Consider the following 3,539-nt stretch of genomic DNA (forward strand, 5'->3'; position numbering starts at 1 on the left):
CGGCCCGGCTCGCACCGACGGAGTTTCACAAAGACGCCGCCGCCGCGCGCGCCCCTCACGCACTCACCGGCCCGGGCCCGAGCGGCCATCTTAGCGCGAACCGCGGGTCCCGCTCCCCGGCTCGACCCCGCAGCCGCGGCCGCTGAGAGGTGACGTAACAGTGACGTCACATCGACCCCGCCCCCGAGAGCTCTGCCGGCGCCCTCCACGGACCCCGCCCCTCTGGGAATCCCTTCTGCCGCCTTACGATGACCCCGCCCCTCCACAGGCCCCGCCCCCTCGCGTGCCCCGCGCCTGCGCCTTTGCGGGACCGCCGTGGGTGAGCTGAGGGGATCGCGCTTCGCAGCCCGACCCGGCCCCCGCGCGACAGGAGTTTCTTGGGGACCACGAGCGCTTCCTACGGCTCGAAGGCGGGCTTCGAGCTTTTCGCGGCCGTCGGCCCGGGAGACAGGGTCCCACTATGAAATCCAGGCTGACCTTCAACTATGTAGCCTAGCATGGCTTCGAATTCGCAGGGATTCGCCTGCCTCAGCCTCCCGAGCTGGGATTCCAGGCGTGCCCCCAGCTCGGTGTTCCACTACCAGTTCCCAGGTTTTCTGGAGTTGTTCTGTGGCGACGCCCTCCCGTTCAGTTTCCTTCAAAATCTGCCCGTACCACGGGCAGGGAAATCCGGCCGGGAAGGGTTTCCTCAGGAGGCATCGGGTGTAGACGGCAGTGGCGGTGACTGCGGCGATTGGGCTCCGAGGCACAGCCTGCGCTGCGCGGGGCCGGTGTGGACAGCGGCCTGGGAAGTAAGAGCGGGAACGGGGACGCGCGCCGGCTGCTAGGGAGGCTGAGGCAGGCACACTGCTTGAGCCCGAGTTTGCGGCGAGTCTGGGCAGCAGAACAGAACCCGCGTCTCCAGAAAGTTTCAAAGAACGCGTTAAGAGATCTCTGTCCAAAGCTGCCTAGCTTGGAATTACCAGTTTAAGGTAGTGAAGTCGGCACCTTAACTAGACAAAAATAAAGCCGGGCGTGGTGGCGCGCGCCTGTAATCCCAGCCCTTGGGAGGCTGAGGCAGGAGGATCGCTTCGAATTCGCGGGCAGTCTGGATTATGGAACTAGACCTGGCTCAAAAACCCAACCAAACGCACAAACAAAAAAATAAGAGGCAAAAATAGTCGGGGGTGGGGTGGGTGGAGACGGGCGGAGGAGCGGCAGCCACTCCTGTCGGGGCTGCACGGCGCTCCGCGCGGCGCCTCGTGGGGTGTCCCTCACCCGGGCGACCTGGGCCGGGGACACGAGGCGTCCAGGGAGGGACGCTGACCGGGGAGACGCACCGCGGCCCGGGGGTGGGGTGGACGCAGAGCGGGGAGGTCGGGTCCGCTCCCGGCTGGGAGGTGGAAGTCAGGGGTGCAGCCTAGGGGCGAGCCCCGAGTTCGCGTAGCTGCGCGCTCCATTCGCTGAAGGTTTGAGGGCGCCGCGAGCCCCCGACCCCCGGAGGCGCAGGCCCGCGCGGCCCAAACGCACCGAAGCGCTCCTGGAGCTCGCCCGCCGTGTGTCTGTCCGCTCCGCGTCTCTGTCTCTGCCGTCCTCCTTCCCCTCATTGACTGCTGTCCCCAAATTTACCTTCCAGGCCTTCCGGGTCGGCCTTCCCCAGCCGGCCCTGGCGGCCGCGGCCCGTCCCCGCCTGGCGCGCACTCCGGACCCTGGCCGGCGGGGCGGCAGATGCTTTCTCGGGAGGACAAGCCTCCGGGCTCCCCGCTGCACGGCCTCGGCCGCCCCAGCCCCCACCCGGCAGTGCATTCTTATGCAGGCCCCCCTTTTGTCCTGAGTTCCGAGCCGGGTGCTGCATTTGCATCGTAACCTCTCCGGGGGCTCGGCCTGCACCCTGGCGGGTTTCTGCCTGCCAGCCCTGCGCGGGCACAGGCCGTAACCGCTGCAGACGCCCCGTGAGTCCGTAGGAGAAGGCAGCCCCCGCGCAGTGCAGAGTTGCGCCGGCGGTGTGTGGGAAGCTTCCCTTGCCTCCCCAGCTCCCAAACTGGGAGAAATGGCCATTTGCTTTTCTTCGGAAGTAAAGAACCAAGATTTTAATGATTCTGATACCTAGTCAGTATGTAACTACAGACTTGTACAACACATACTGGTTTTGTTGCTTTATTTCTTTTTGTTTGCAGTGCTGGGGATTGAACCCAGCGTCTTTGCACTGAGATGCGTCCGCTTTTCTTCCTCTTTCCTTTCCTTTCTCTGTCTCTGTTTTTTTTTTCTTTTTTGGTGGTGCTAGTGACTGAACTCGGGGCCTCACACATGCTAAACAAGGGCTCTACCACTGAGCTGCACCCCCAGGCAGCTTAAAAAATATTTTTGGTGCAGTCGTTCTTGCACCTGAGAAATATCTTTGGAACTGAAACTGTAATCTAAGGGACAATAATGAGTTTGTTAAATTTTACAGTAACTGTTGGAGTTCCACACTTTGAAAGGCCCCGCGTCTGTGATAACTTCCCGGGCACGCGCCAGGGGCTCGGCTGCCTGTTTCAGGAAACCGCAGCCTCCCACTGAATTTTGTATGTGTGTGTTTCTGGAATCGAACTCAGGACCTTCAGTTTGCCAGGCAGACGCTGTGCCGCTGAGCTGTATCTCCGCCCCACGCTGAACTTTTTGAAATGGGACGGAACCTGTGGCAAATATAGAAAGAGGTGGGAGAATGGTCTTAAAAATAACAGCAGAGGTGCTGCAGGACCTTGGAGAGGGACAAGAGAGAGGGGTGGAGAGAGGAGGGTGGAGAGAGAGCTTCTTTTTATTGTATTTATTTTTTTTAGAATTAGCCTTTTTAAATGTAAGGCCTCTGGCAGTGGGTGGTGGAGCAAAATGCAAGCTGAGCAGACAGCGTCTAGGTTGGTTGGCAGGGTTTAACATTTTTTTGTCATGAAGTTTCTATTGATGAATTATTAATTTTAATATTATGAGTTTATTATATTAAACAATGAGTGCTTAACAGGAAAAAAAAAATCACAAAAATAAAGTATTGCCTTTTTTTGACTTCTTGAGACAGGGTCTTACTATGCATTTCAGCCGGCCTTGAACTCACAACGATCCTCCTGCCTCAGCCTCCTGAGTGCTGGGATTGCATGCATGCACTGCCATGCCCAGCTAAGTATTGCATTTTAAATATTTATTGTTTATAAAACAGCATCACAGGGGCTGGGGATTTAGCTCAATGGCACAGCGCCTGCCTGGCAAGCGGGAGGTTGTGAGTTCGATTGCTGGTACCAGAAAAGAAAAACAAAACAGCATCACAATTTTCAACAGTGACTGGTTTTTGGTATGCAAAGTTAAACTAGAACATCAGAAATAAATTTCTGTATGAACTACAGTGAAAATACCAATAGCAATCTACCAAAAAAAAAAAATCTTTCCTTCAAGTATCACATCTAAAGCAGTCTTCATTCATGACAACAGCATGTTCCATACACATGTGTGGTTTATGCTGACAGCACATGTGGTTTGCTTTCCTGGTCTTTTTGTAGGACATGCTTGACATCTCACTGGTCTTGCTGTTT

The 3,539-nt window shown here is 56.8% G+C and overlaps 1 protein-coding gene across 2 annotated transcripts in view; it reads right to left on the minus strand.

Annotated features, from left to right (window-relative positions):
- The window catches only part of Usp44 (ubiquitin specific peptidase 44), a 29,689-nt gene extending 29,546 nt beyond the window's left edge, over nucleotides 1-143 (minus strand). The window contains exon 1 of one of the 2 annotated variants that reach the window (XM_013518470.1): nucleotides 68-143. The gene's annotated coding sequence lies outside the window, so the exon portion shown is untranslated. The remainder of the gene's footprint in view (nucleotides 1-67) is intronic. The other variant, XM_005374485.2, reaches the window with a different exon arrangement.
- Nucleotides 144-3,539: the final 3,396 nt, after the last annotated feature.

The sequence above is a fragment of the Chinchilla lanigera genome, unplaced genomic scaffold (assembly GCF_000276665.1).
Source record: "Chinchilla lanigera isolate Chin_1 unplaced genomic scaffold, ChiLan1.0 scaffold00004, whole genome shotgun sequence".
Classification (NCBI taxonomy): domain Eukaryota; kingdom Metazoa; phylum Chordata; class Mammalia; order Rodentia; family Chinchillidae; genus Chinchilla; species Chinchilla lanigera.